Here is a 15,881-nt window from a genome sequence, read left to right on the forward strand (position 1 = left end):
TCTGTTGTAGCTTAAGGAGTTTGAAAACACAGTCTCTGTCCCTTTAGCCATGTAAATATTTATAGGCCTACATTGAGTGTACAAAACATTAGGGACACATTCCTAATATTAAGTTTCACCTTTTCCCTCAGAACAGCCTCAATCCGTTGGGAAATGGACTTTAAAAGGTGTCGAAAGTGTTCCACATGGATTCTGGCCCATGTTCACTCCAATGCTTCCCACAGTTGTGTCAAGTTGACTGGATGTCCTTTGGGTGGTGGACTGTTTTTGATACAAACGAGAAGAACTGCAACCCCAGCAGTGTTGCAGTTCTAGACACACTCAATCTAGTGCGCCTGGCACCTACTACCATCCCCCGTTCAAAGACACTTCTTGCCCATTCGCCCTCTGAATGGCACACATACACAATCAATGTCTTAATTGTTTCAAGGTTTAAAAATCCTTCTTTAACCTGTCTTCTCCCCTTCATCTACACTGATTCAAGTGGATTTAACAGGTTACCTTGGATTCACCGGGTCAGTCTGTCATGGAAAGAGCAGGTGTTCCTGCTCTTTCCATGAGAGAGCAGGAAAACCTGCCACACCACACCAGTCATACCTATACTGCCACACCACACCAGTCATACCTATACCACACCAGTCATTCAACAAACTCCAATTCAGAGCGACACACAGAAGCATCCAGGGTCAACGCCCTGCTCAAGGGCAGGTCGACAGATCTCCCACAAGGCCAAAAACGGGGACCCGAACCCCCCAAGATCTCACCACAGTTCCCCAAGAGCTGCCCCTCAACCATCTGAGACCTCTCCCACAGTCCCCGCCAAGAATTGTTTTAAAAATATAAATAATAATAATTCCATTCCCCCCAAGAAACACCCCAATGCACCAACAACCAAGAAACTGAACTAAAGAGAAAAAAGAAAAAGACAAAACAAAATAGAAAACAACAATGCAAAAAACAAAGGACATCAAGGGACATCTAAAATCATAACAGCAAGGCCAATTGTGTATGTTTGAGTCCATGTCTGGCACTATTTACATGTGTGTCCGTGTATGTGTGCATTTGAATTAGAGTGTATGTATATGCATGTGTACAAACACCTGCACTGCATCGGCTTCAGGCGAACTGGCATTAGCTGTAAAACAGTGCCCCTCAGTGTCATTCAAACGTACCTTTTATTATATTTTATTTTGACTTTATTTTTTATACTTTTATCTTTGACCATCATTCTATCCCCCGCCCAGCAACTCCACTCCCACTTGTCTCCAATTCCACATCCCAACCCTCAGCTTCCCTCAACCCATCCCAACTATCTCTGCTGGCCACCCTCATTGGATTTCTACGCAACATACACTGCCGTTCAAAGGTTTGGGGTCACTTAGAAATGTCCTTGTTTTTGAAAGAAAAGCACATTTTTGTCCGTTAAAATAACATCAAATTGATCAGAAATACAGTGCAGACATTGTTAATGTTGTAAATGACCATTGTAGCTGGAAACGGCAGATTTTTTATGGAATATCTACAAAGGCGTACAGAGGCCCATTTATCAGCAACAATCACTCCTGTGTTCCAATGTCACGCCGTGTTAGCTAATCCAAGTTTATCATTTTAAAAGGCTAATTGATCAATCGTAAAACCTTTTGCAATTATGTTAGCACAGCTGAAAACTGTTGTTCTGATTAAAGAATCAATAAACCTGGCCTTCTATAGACTGGTTGAGTATCAAATCAAATCAAAGTTTATTCGTCACGTGCGCTGAATACAACAGACCTTACAGTGAAATGCTTACTTACAGGCTCTAACCAATAGTGCAAAAGGTATTAGGTGAACAATAGGTAAGTAAAGAAATAAAACAACAGTAAAAAGACAGGCTATATACAGTGGTGAGGCTATAAAAGTAGCGCGGCTACATACAGACACTGGTTAGTTAGGCTGATTGAGGTAGTATGTACGTGTAGATATGGTTAAAGTGACTATGCATATATGATGAACAGAGAGTAGCAGCAGCGTAAAAGAGGGGTTGGCGGTGGCGGGTGGCGGGACACAATGCAGACAGCCCGGTTAGCCAATGTGCGGGAGCACTGGTTGGTCAGCCCAATTGAGGTAGTATGTACATGAATGTATAGTTAAAGTGACTATGCATATATGATAAACAGAGAGTAGCAGCAGCATAAATAGAGGGTTTGGGGGGGCACACAATTCAAATAGTCTGGGTAGCCATTTGATTACCTGTTCAGGAGTCTTATGGCTTGGGGGTAAAAACTGTTGAGAAGCCTTTTTGTCCTAGACTTGGCACTCCGGTACCGCTTGCCATGCGGTAGTAGAGAGAACAGTCTATGACTGGGGTGGCTGGGGTCTTTGACAATTATTAGGGCCTTCCTCTGACACCGCCTGGTGTAGAGGTCCTGGAGGGCAGGCAGCTTAGCCCCAGTGATGTACTGGGCCGTACGCACTACCCTCTGTAGTGCCTTGCGGTCAGAGGCCGAGCAATTGCCATACCAGGCAGTGATGCAACCAGTAAGGATGCTCTCAATGTTACAGCTGTAGAACCTTTTGAGGATCTCAGGACACATACCAAATCTTTTCAGTTTCCTGAGGGGGAATAGGCTTTGTCGTGCCCTCTTCACGACTGTCTTGGTGTGTTTGAACCATTCTAGTTTGTTGTTGATGTTAACACCAAGGAACTTCAAGCTCTCAACCTGCTCCACTACAGCCCTGTCGATGAGAATGGGGGCGTGCTCGGTCCTCCTTTTCCTGTAGTTCACAATCATCTCCTTAGTCTTGGTTACGTTGAGGGATAGGTTGTTATTCTGGCACCACCCGGCCAGGTCTCTGACCTCCTCCCTATAGGCTGTCTCGTCGTTGTCGGTGATCAGGCCTACCACTGTTGTGTCATCTGCAAACTTAAGGATGGTGTTGGAGTCGTGCCTGGCCATGCAGTCGTGGGTGAACAGGGAGTACAGGAGGGGACTGAGCACACACCCCTGGGGAGCTCCAGTGTTGAGCGTGGCAGATGTGCTGCTACCTAGCCTCACCACCTGGGGGCGGCCCGTCAGGAAGTCCAGGATCCAGTTGCAGAGGGAGGTGTTTAGTCCCAGGTTCCTTAGCTTAGTGATGAGCTTTGAGGGTACTATGGAGTTGAACAGTGAGCTATAGTCGATGAATAGCATTCTCACATAAGTGTTCCTTTTGTCCAGGTGGGAAAGGGCAGTGTGGAGTGCAATAGAGATTGCATTATCTGTGGATCTGTTTGGGCGGTATGCAAATTGGAGTGGGTCTAGGGTTTGAAGCAGCATTTCTGGGTTCGATTACAGGCTCAAAATGGCCAGAAACAAAGAATTTTCTTCTGAAACTTGTCAGTCTATTATTGTTCTGAGAAATGAAGGCTATTCCATGCGAGAAATTGCCAAGAAACTGAAGATATCGTACAATATTGTGTTCACTGAACAGCGCAAACTGGCCCTAACCAGAATAGAAAGGGGAGTGTGAGGCCCCGGTGCACAACTAAGCAAGAGGACAAGTACATTAGAGTGTCTAGTTTGAGAAACAGATGCCTCACAAGTCCTCAACTGGCAGTTTCATTAAATAGTACTCGCAAAACACCAGTCTCAACGTCAACAGTAAAGAGGCGACTCCGGGATGCTGGCCTTCTAGGAAGAGTTGCAAAGAAAAAGCCATATCTCGGACGGGCCAATAAAAAGAAAAGATGAAGATGGGTAAAAGAACACAGACACTAGACAGAGGAAGATTGGAAAAAAGTGGACAGACAAATCTAAGTTTGAGGTGTTCGGATCACAAAGCAGAACATTCATGAGATGTAGAAAAAATGAAAAGATGCTGGAGGAGTGCTTGACGCATCTGTCAATCATGGTGGATGCAATGTGATGGTCTGAGGGTGCTTTGTTGGTGGTGTAGTGGGAGATTTGTACAGGGTAAAAGGGATCTTGAATAAGGAAGGCTATCACTCCATTTTACCACGCCATGCCATACCCTGTGGACAGCGATTAATTGGAGCCAATTCCATCCTACAACAGGACAATGACCCAAAGCGTGTCCATCAAGCCAATCCAACTTGTGGGAGGTTTTTCAGGAAGCATGGGGTGAAATCTCTTCAGATTACCTCAACAAATTGACAACTAGAATGCCAAAAGTTTGCAAGGCTGTAATTTCTGCAAATGGAGGATTCTTTGACAAAAGCAAAGTTTGAAAGACACAATTATTATTTTAATTAAAAATCATTATTCATAACTTTGTCAACGTCTTGACTATATTTCCCATTCATTTTGGAACTAATTTCATGTATGTTTTCATGGAAAACAAGGACATTGTCACGGCATTCAGAAGAAGAAGGTGAGGACCAAGGTGCAGCGTGATACGTGTTCATATTATTTATTCAAAACTGAACACTAAATACAAAATAACAAAAGGAATAACCGAAACAGTTCTGACAGGTGATACAAACACTAAACAGAAAATAACCACCCACAACTAACAGTGGGAAAACAGGCTACCTATGTATGGTTCTCAATCAGAGACAACGAAAGACAGCTGTCCCTGATTTAAGAACCATACCCGGCCAAAACCATAGAAATACAAAACCTAGACATACAAACATAGAATGCCCACCCACATCACACCCTGACCAAACAAAAATAGAAACATACAAAGCAATCTACGGTCAGGGCGTGACAGACATTTTGAAGTGACCCCAAACTTTTGAACGGTAGTGTATATCTTTCAACTATGCTGTGATGTTTAACATACAATTTCAATCTATCTAATCGAATAGAATCCACAGATTGTGAGTTCAAGTTAAATACTTTTACCAAGAGTATTAGTAATTGACTGACCCGGTCTCTCCAGATCTCCCATCAGTACTATTTCTAGGGTCATTTTGATTCTGTATCCTCACAGAGAGCTTTGATGATTTTATGCTCCAAATATTGACCATTTTGTTGGTGGCAAAAAATCCTATGTACTTTAGCTGAAAAGCATGAAGTCTTGAATCGTTTTATATACGTATCAACCTATACACCATGTACCATGGAATCGGTACATGACAAATCTCTTCCCAACTATTTTGCAATCTGTATGGCACAGTTGTCAACACCCTGGTCCTCAAAAACTGGTATACTTTCCTATTTATGCTATTTTTATTCCTCCGCAAGTTTTAATCCTTTATATTGGGCAGACAGACCAGTTCCCTACCTCCTCACGCTGCCACTTGCCTCCTCCATTCTGGGGGTAATGCTGTAATCAATTGGTTGTACTCTTGGATTGAGCAGATCTTCCCGTACAATTCTGATAACTCCATGAAAGACATAACTCTACTATTCCAATTTACAATATCATATAAGAACAAAATACCCTTTACAAACATCTTTCCCATAAATACAGGTATTTTATCAACCAGCACATTTGAGTTCAGGCATAATATTTGTTGTAATATCTGTTCTATCTTTTCAGGGGGATGAAATTGAAATTGTAGCCAGCACTGCAATGCTTGTTTGAAAAAGAAAGATACTTTGAAAAAAGTATAATTTTCAATTAATAGAAAATAAGACATGGCAATCTGCACAATGGCAAAAATACAATTTTAAACAATGGATGAGCTTTTCTTAGTAATCTAGTTGAGAACCATTTAGGGTTCAAGTAAAACTTTTGAATAAGTGAAGCTTTTAGAGAGAGGTTTAGTGCTTTTATATTTAATAATCTCAACCCACCCAATTCATATTCATTATATAGATAGGCATGCTTTATTTTGTCTGGTTTAGCATCCTAGATAAAGCTAAATATTTTTGCGTCATATGACTTGAAAAATGAATCATCAGGAGTAGGCAGCACCATAAGTAAGTGAGTAAACTGAGATATGACTAGGGAGTTAATCAGGGCAAGTTTTCCATAAATAAACAGGTAATTATCTCTCCATGGTTACAGGATCTTGTCTATTTTTACTAGTTTTCTATTGAAATTCATTGTGGAGAACTCATTTACATTTTTTGTGATTTGAATGCCAAGTATGTCTACTTCACCGTCAGCCCATTTTATAGGTAAACTGCAGGGTAATGTAAAAGTTGTATTTTTTAAAGATCCAATACGTAATATCGTACACTTATCAAAATTAGGTTTTAGTCCAGAGTCCAGAAAAGTTATCTAGATCTTCAATCTGACCTAGCAGGTATATCTTAATATAAAACTTGAGTCATCAGCTTACATGGACACTTGTTTTTAAGCCTTGGATTTATAATCCTCTAATGTTGTTGTTGGATCTGATTTTAATAGCTAACATTTCGATGGCCATAACGAATAGATATGGTGGCAGCGGACACCCTTGTTTAACTCCTCTTGACAATTCAAAACTCTCTGAGAAGTAGCCGCTATTTACTATTTTACACCTGGGTTTGCTATACATTACCTTTACCCAATTAATAAGAGAATCACCAAAATTGAAAAATATCAGGCATTTATAAGTAAAATCCAGTCTTACTTTATCAAAGGCCTTTTCAAAATACGCTGTAAATACCAGTCCTGGCTTCTTAGATGTTTCATGATGTTCTATTATTTCTAGTTGTTGTCTCCAATGTATCGTCCATGTAAAAAAAACTGTCTGATCAGGATGAACAATACCTGATAAAACCTTTTTAATTCTGAGTGCTATGCATTTCGCTAGTATTTTTGCATCACAACATTGAAGTGTAAGGGGCCTCCAGTTTTTTTAGATAGACTGAATCTTTATATTTGCCATCTGTGTCTTGTTTTAATAATAGTGAAATTAAACCTTCCTGCTGAGTACCTGACAGAGTACCATTTCTACAGGAGTAGTTAAAACAATCTAACAATGGATCTTTTAGCATATTAAAAAAGGCTTTATATGCCTCTACCAGTATGACATCAAGCCCTGGGGTTCCCCCAAACTGAAAGGATTTAATAGCCTCAAAAAGTTATTCCTCTGTAATTTGGCCTTCGCACTGATCTTTCTGTACATTTGTTAATTTTCCATTTTTTTATTATTTGGAAAGAATTTCTTACTGCAATCTTCATTCAGTGGGAGAGGATGAGACGGAAAAGAGAAAATCTGCTTAAAATATTTAGCTTCCTCTTTTAAAATATCATTCAGAGAATCCTAGATGACTCCATCCTCAGTAACAAGTTTCTGCAAAAAATGTTTGCTAGCGTTCCTGTGTTGGAGATGAATTTTTCTCCATATTCCATCTAGTTTGCTTTATTTTTGTAATAGACTACATTAGATTGTTCTTGAATAAGTTCCTCAAGTTCTTTTTGTTTTTCCTCTAACTTATTTTGTATCTCTGTAGTATAGTTTTTATTGCTATCTACCTATACTATTAGTTCATGTATTTCCCTTGCTATTCCTGTTTCTTTAGCCAGAAACTGCTTTTTATTATTGATGAAAATTGAATTGAATGACCTCTGAAGGTACATTTAAAGGTGTCCCAAACAATAAGGGGATTTGCTGAACCTATATTATACTGGAAAAATTCAGTTCTAAATGATTTTGTCTTAGTTAAAAATCTGTTGTCCTCCAGTAAGCTTTGATTAAATTTCCAATATTCTCGTCCAAGTGTAAATTCTATAAGAGTTATGTGAAGGCCAATTAGATGATGATCCGATCGCATTCTGTCTCCTATTAAACCTTTTTTAACCTTTGATGCAAGAGAGGAGACAAAGTAGTCAAGGCGGCTAGCTTGATTAAGTCTTCTCCATGTGTATCTCACTAGGTCGGGGTTTTTAAGTCTCCAAATATCCACTATTTCTAATGTGTCCATAATATTTCCTTAAGCGCACGGTGATGATAGTTTGTAGAGTGATTTCCTTTACGCGTCATTGAGGTACTTAACACCATGTTATAGTCTCCCACCATAATGTTTTGATAATTTGTTGCCTGTAAGTTCAATAAATTGGTATAAATATTTTTGAAGATGTATGGATCATCCTGATTTGGACCATATAGATTGAGTCAAATCTCTTTTTCGTCCACTTTCATTTTCAAAAAGATCCACCTTCCTTGTGAATCATTCCTGACTATTTGCACATTCAGATCGACATTTTTGTTAATTAATATTGTCACATATTATCGTTTGAGTTCCTTTGTCCATGACAGAAAAATATTTCACCTCCCCATTCCTTTTTCCACGCAACTTCATCTAAGGATGTAGAGTGAGTTTCCTGTAAGATTTCAAGAACACAGGATGAGATGTTACTATCCTTTGTGCAAGCACTTCCAAGAGTTCATGAACAGTGAGACTGGTGAAATTTGGGGAGCGCATCGTCAGTAGTGTACCTTTGGTTCCTAGGGTGTTTCGGCCTTTCACACTATACACCCTCCCCAAAGGCGGCCAGCGACAGGGTGATCAATCCTACGCTTGCGTCCCATTCCCAATTAGTCATAGGAGTTGCCTTGTTGTTGATAGCCAACATCCCATGGGACTATGCATGGCAGGGGCGTCTTCCTCCCTGAGTCAAGCATTGTTGACCGCATACCTCCTGGCCCTCTTACTTCGGGGCCCAGCTGGGGTCTTTCCTCTTCATCCAGAGCCATTGACTGCTGCCTTCTGCCGCCTCTGATACAGCTTTGATTGCCGAACGCTGGTTCTGGCCCTTAATTCCCAGGTCTCTAAGCAGTCTGGTTGTAGATGTTGCCACAAAACCTCTGCAGCCCACCTCCACTGGTCGGACTTCTGTGTTCCAGCCATGATGCCGTGCTTCGGCAGCTAGATCGGCATAGCGCAGATGTTTCCGCTCATAAGCCTCATCTACTGAGTCCTCCCAGGGTACTGTGAGCTCAATGATGAAGACCTTCTTGAGCGAATGGGACCAGAGCACCATGTCAGGTCTTAGGGTGGTGGTTGCGATCTCCGGAGGAAACACAAGTTGCCGGCCAATGTCAGCTAGCATTTTCCAGTCGCGGGCCAAGCGCAGCTGGTCTCGCTCTAATGGTGTAGAGCCGCTCTTCGGTGGTTTAGCCCCTTCGCGGACAAAGGTCGTCCGTAAGAGTTGTGATGCTGCTGTGGGTGGTAGGGAGTTGGTGGCAGCTCGCTTGTCCTCCAGGGCGGACGCAAGGTTTTTAAGGACTTGGTTGTGACGCCAAGTGTAGCGTCCTTGGGTGAGGCTTGTTTTACACCCTGTGAGAATGTGCCTGAGGTTGGCTGGCATGGGACAGAGGGCACAGTCCGGATCTTCACCATACCATTGGTGAAGATTAACTGGTGTTGGAAGGACGTCATATGTTGCTCTGATGGAAAAGCTCAACCGCCTCGCTTCCATGGCCCACAGATCCTTCCAGCTGATCTTCCTCTTCTCCACACTGTCCCATCGAGTCTACTGTCCCTGTTTGGCAAGAGAGACTGCCTTGGCCCACCTTGCAGCCTCCTCCTGATGGCGTACTTCCTGCACTACCATCTTCCGCCGCTTTGGTGCAGTGGCCTTACTCCAAGCAGCACGGCTAGTTAGCCCAAGGCCTCCTCTCCCTTGCTGAACATGACCCACAATGTCAGCATGTCTGAGAGCTGCTGTTGCCTCCTGGACTGCTTTTCCTGGCCTCCATTTGCGCCCAGTTGCCAAGGTCGGCGCGTTGTTGCTCACCACTGGGTCTCGAGATTCATTCAGTGTCATCTGGAGCCTGGTTTTTGCACACTTGAATTCCTCTGTTAGACTGGTGAGGGGCAGCTTGAGGACACCATCTCCATAGAGGCCTATGGTGGTAAGGCATCGTGCAACTCCGAGCCACTTCTTTAAGTAGCCTGTGACTCCTCTTTCCATCTTCTCCACTGTAGAGATTGGAACCTCATACACTGCTAGGGGCCACAACACCCAGGGTAGGAGACCAAACTGCAGACACCAGGCCTTTAACTTTCCAGGTAGCTGGGTGTTGTCGATGGACTGTAGGCTACTACTGATGTCTTTGCGCAGCTGTTGCACCCGGTCTTTGTCCTTCAGGCTTGCATCATACCACCTTCCAAGGCTTTTTACCGGCTGCTCAGACACTGTTGGGATTTGGTCATCTCCGATGAAGAATTTCAGGTCAGAGAGTACTCCCTTTACAATCGAGATGCTGCGTGACTTGGATGGTTTAATCTTCATACGGGCCCAGCTGATGTTCTCCTCGAGTTTTCTGAGCAGTCTCCTGGTGCATGGGACAGTGGTGGTCAATGTTGAATGTCGTCCATGTAGGCTCTGAGTGGAGGGAGGCGGAAACCAGAGTCGACTCGCTGTCCACCAGCAACCCATTTTGAGGATCTGATGATAACCTCCATTGCCATTATGAATGCCAACGGAGAAATGCTACATCCCGCCATTATACCTACATTCAGGCACTGCCATGAGGTGGTGAAGCAGAACTGCAGATCCTTGAAGTACGACTTCACCAGCGTTGTGATGGTGTCCGGTATGTGGAAAAATCTGAAGGCAGACCACAGGAGTTCATGGGGCACAGAGCCAAATGCATTGGCGAGGTCGAGGAAGACTACGTGGAGGTCCCTTTTCTCCACCTTGGCCATTTGGATCTGGTGCCAGATCATGCTGGAGTGTTCCAAGCAGCCAGAGAACCCTGATATGCCTGCCTTCTGTACAGATGTATCGACGTACGCATTCCTTTGCAGGTACTCGGACATCCTCTGGGCAATGACCCTAAAGAAGATTTTACCCTCGACATTCAGTAAGGAGATTGGGCGGAATTGGCTGATGTTCACTGCATCCTTCTCCTTAGGGATCAGGACCCCACCTGCCCTACGCCACACTTTGGGTATTATCTTCTTCTGCCAAGCTGTTCTCATAAGCCTCCAGAGGACCCTCAGGACGTCTGGTGCGTTCTTATACACTTTGTACGGGACTCCATTTGGCCCCGGGGCTGATGCTGTTCTTGCCCGTCGAACTGTGTTTTCCACTTCTTTCCATGTCGGAGGGCTGGTCTCAATATGATGTTCCGGGGGTTCAATGGGTGGGATATCTGATTGGATGGCCAGATGTTCATGTCGCTTTGAGTCAAAGTTTGTTGTTATCAGGTGCTCCTCTAGGTCTTTCTTTGTTGTTTTTAGAGCTCCACTTTTTTCCTTTGTGAAGAGACTTTTAAGGAACTTGAAGGGATCTTTATAGAATCGAGTTCTAGTTTGTTCTTTCTTCCTTCTGCGTTTCCGTAGGTTCTCTGCTCTACGGAGGGATGCCAACCGGGTTTTAATGTCAGCCTGAAGTGCCTCTATGCCCTCCTTTTCCACTTCCGAGGCCTTCTTCCACTGTTTCTTAAGCTGTCTCCTTTCTTGAACGAGGCGCTTGATTTCTTGTTGCCTCCTGGAAACTGGTGGGGTTGGAACCTTTCTCCCGCCTTTTGCCTCTTGCACTCCAAAGCTTTCTGCCCCGTACTCATAGATGATGTCCCCCATCCTCTCCAACTTCTTCTCCACTGTGCCTCGAAGTTTCTCGAGGGTCAAGGTAAGGTCAGTATTCACTGCTTCCCACAACTTCTTGTCACTGGCGCCAGGCCACTTCACATACGGTCTGTGCCCTGGTAGTCTCCTCTTGACTGCAGGTCTGGGAGGCTGGGTGAGTTCCACTCCTGTTGTTGGTTCCACCTCAGTTGTTACTTCGGTGCTTGAGTTTACGTCCTCCATGGCAGTGGTACTGATGCACTGCAAACTATGGTTTGCGTCCAGTTGCTGTGCTTCATTCGACTTATTTGATCGCTTTCGCAGAAAGTGATCAATGCGAGGCCTCTGTCTCTCTTTACCCAAACACCCCTTCTTCCCCTGGTGGATCCTCAACCCATGGTGTGATGTAACTTTCCTCCAACCACAGACACATACCTGCATCTTTTTGTGGCCCGCTGTTGCAGCGGAACTTGTGACAGTTGCTGTGGTGTTCTCTTGTGCTGTGCTCTCATTAGTCGTAGTCGTTTCCGGTCCAGTCGTTACCATGTTGTCAGCCAATGAGTCATCTTCCGCCCCCGCTCTCGCAGACTCTAGGGGTATTCTCGTATGTTGACTTTCTGTAGCTAAAAGCGGGTGTTTTCAACATACTGCGAAGTATGGGAAACTACAGAAATGGGAAGCTACCCCATGACTGTCCCAGTGGGGTCTATTCCCTCCTGTCAGCCGTCTCTCCGTGCCGCCACAAGGACTTTCCCCTGTTGTCAGCTGATCTTTTTCAGCAGTCACTGGACTAGTCCAGATATTCAGATTTCAAGAACACAGGATGAGATGTTACTATCCTTTGTGCAAGCACTTCCAAGCGTTCATGAACAGTGAGACTGTTGAAATTTGGGGAGCGCATCGTCGGTAGTGTACCTTTGGTTCCTAGGGTGTTTCGGCCTTTCACACTATACACCCTCCCCAAAGGAGGCCAGCGACAGGGTGATCAATCCTACGCTTGCGTCCCATTCCCAATTAGTCATAGAAGTTGCCTTGTTGTTGATAGCCAACATCCCATGGGACTATGCATGGCAGGGGCGTCTTCCTCCCTGAGTCAAGCATTGTTGACCGCATTGTTGACCAGTATATGTTATATTCCTTTTCTTTTAGGCACTTAAAGACAGATCTTCTTTTTTTATAATCTGCTAAACCGTTACAAATGTAACTGGCTATACTTATTTCACCCCTTACCATAACTAGATACTATTCTCAGTCTAAATTGACCATAATTAGTGCTTGTAATGTCACTGCTATAAGAGGTATTATGAAGGTCAAAACTAGAGCTTTCAAATGTCTGATATTTAGAATTCAAGAAATAGGTTCTAGCAATATTTGTTTTATTCCTTTGCCTATTTGCCTGTGATCCAATGTCACAGATGTTAGAAAATTGAGACAAGATAGTAAATCTGAGTAGGTTGATGTTTATGATATTGGATGTGATTTGGTGAGATTGTGTACAATGTCTGTATTAGAGTAAGACTATAATGTGTGATGTCCAAATAAATAAATAACCCCAACAATTTGCATGCTTGAGTGTCTGTGTGTAACATGTAGTGTGTGTAGCCTTAATTTTCATGATGATAATTGTAATCCATACTGTATCCCCATCATAGTTGCATCATAATTACCTTAAACATAATTTTTAAAAACACACCAGCATTTCCATAGCAATTGACGTTTCACAACATCATGAAAGAGACCTTGCATTACTATAGAGACGGCTTCACAACAGTACAAATGTATCCGTACAATGTGTTATTATTACCCAATGTCACTATTCTGATATCTTCCCCTAGGTTGTTGTAAACATATATTAACATGTAGACAAAGACATAGAAAAGATAAACAAACAAGAAACATATGAAATTATAGAACAGTTCTCGACAATAGAGAGAGAGGGGAGAGAGGGAGAGAAGAGAATAGAAAAGAGAGATAGGGAGAGAGAGAAGTGAGCGAGATCAAGTCCGCATGTGTAAGCGGGTGTTCCTAATGTTTTGTATACTCAGTGTAAATTGAGTAGGCTATTCATCTTTTCTTGTTGTATTTGATTTCTGACAGCTTTGTGTATTTATTTGTAGCCTGTGTGTGTCAAGCAGCTTTTGGGGTTATGTTGTTAGCTTTGTTTGTTGTTCTTTTGATCGTGTGTGTGTGTGTGTGTGTGTGTTAAATGCTGGGTGAAATGGATAAGAGAATAGTAAAGGGATAAGTAATAGTACACAGCAGGATTTGATTTAAACAGCATATCTTTTCATTCTGCTTTTCCATGAGGAGCCCTCTAAATTCAACCTCTACTTGAAAGACCACAAACTCTCAAGTTGTGTGCCAACTATCTCACAGACACATGCATGCACACACCCAAGTCTAAAACACTCTCACACACATGCCTCTTACACACACATACTTTGGCACAATGTATACAGGCACATGCCCGCTTCTCATGCATGCACCCACCCACAAACATATACACCTCCTACACCACACTTATACACATCTCTAACAAGCAGTGGCTGCATTTTACAGATGCAGATGGCGCCGACAGAGATGGTCACCTCGCGTCAAGTCCTTAGGAAAATATACAGTAATTTGTTTTTTCATGTATTATTTCTTACATTGTTAACCCAGAAAATCTTAAGTGTTATTACATACAGCCGGGAAGAACTATTGGATATAAGAGCGACGTCAACTTACCAACATTACAACCAGGAATACAACTTTCCCGAAGAGGATCTTTTGTTCGGACCTCCACCCTGGACATTGGATCTAATCCCAGAGGCCGACCCAAAACAACGCTGTCGCCGCAGTAGAGGCAGACAGAGTGGCCTCCTGGTCAGACTTGGCGAGCACACCATCCACCGCTTCCGAGCATATTACTCACCAATGTCCAGTCTCTAGACAAGAAGGTGGACGAAATTAGGGCACGAGTTGCCTTCCAGAGAGACAGAGATTGTAACATTCTCTGTTTCACGGAAACATGGTTCACTCGGGATACGTTATCAGAGTCGGTACAGCCACCGGGTTTCTTCATGCGTAGCGCCGACAGAAACAAACATCTCTCTGGTAAGAAGAAGGGTGGGTGTGTATGCCTCATTATTAACGACTCATGGTGTAATCATAACAACATACAGGAACTCAAGTCCTTTTGTTCACCTGACCTACAATTCCTTACAATCAAAGGCCGACCGCATTATTTCCCAAGAGAATTCTCTTCGATTATAGTCATAGCCGTGTATATCCCCCCCCCCCCCCAAGCAGATACTTTGACGTCCCTGAAAGAGTTTCCCTGGACTCTATGTAAACTGGAAACCATATATCATTAGGCTGCATTTATTGTAGCTGGTGATTTTAACAAAGCTAATTTGAGAACAAGGCCACCTAAATTCTACCAGCATATTGATTGTAGTACCTGCTCGAGCAAAACACTGGGCCACTGCTACTCTAACTTCCGCAATGCATACAAGGCCCTCCCCCGCCCTCCCTTCAGAAAATCTGCCCATGATTCCATCTTGTTGCTCCCGTCTTATAGGCAGAAACTAAAACAGGAAGTGCCCATGCTTAGGTCTATCCAACGCTATCTGACCAATCGGATTCCACGCCTCAAGATTGCTTGGATCACGTGGACTGGGATATTTTCCAGGTAGCCTCAGACAATGACATTGACGAATACGCTGACTCAGTAAGTGAGTTTATTAGGAAGTGCATTGGAGATGTTGTACCCACAGTGACTATTAAAACCTTCCCTAACCAGAAACCGTGGATAGATATCAGTATTCGCGCAAAACTGAAAGCACAAACCACCGCATTTAATCATGGCAAGCCGACCGGAAAAATGACCGAATACAAACAGTGTAGTCATTCCCTCCGCAAGGCAATCAAACAAGCTAAGTGTCAGTATAGAGACAAAGTGGAGTCGCAATTCAATGGCTCAAACATGAGACATATGTGGCAGGGTCTACAGACAATCATGGATTACAAAAAGAAAACTAGCCCCGTTGCGGACATCAACGTCCTGCTCCCAGACTAATTAAACAATTTCTTTGCTCGCTTTGAGGACAATACAGTGCCACCGACACTTCCCGCTATCAAAGACTGTGGGCTCTCCTGCTCCGTGGCCGACGTGATTAAAACGTTTAAATGTGTTAACCCTCGCAAAGCTGCTGGCCCAGACGGCATCCCTAGTTGCGTCCTTAGAGCATGCGCAGACCAGCTGGCTGGTGTGTTTAAGGACATGTTCGATCAATCCCTATCCCAGTCTGCTGTCCCTACATACTTCAAGATGGCCACCATTATTCCTGTTCCCAAGAAATATAAGGTACCTGAACTAAATGACTATAGCCCCGTAGCACTCACTTCTATCATCATGAAGTGCTTTGAGAGACTAGTCAAGGTGTCACGATCGTGTACTGGAGAGACGGACCAAGATGCAGCGGAATAATGATACATCTTCTCTTTTTATTAACGACGAAG

The sequence above is a fragment of the Salvelinus fontinalis genome, chromosome 18, assembly GCF_029448725.1.
Source record: "Salvelinus fontinalis isolate EN_2023a chromosome 18, ASM2944872v1, whole genome shotgun sequence".
Taxonomy (NCBI): domain Eukaryota; kingdom Metazoa; phylum Chordata; class Actinopteri; order Salmoniformes; family Salmonidae; genus Salvelinus; species Salvelinus fontinalis.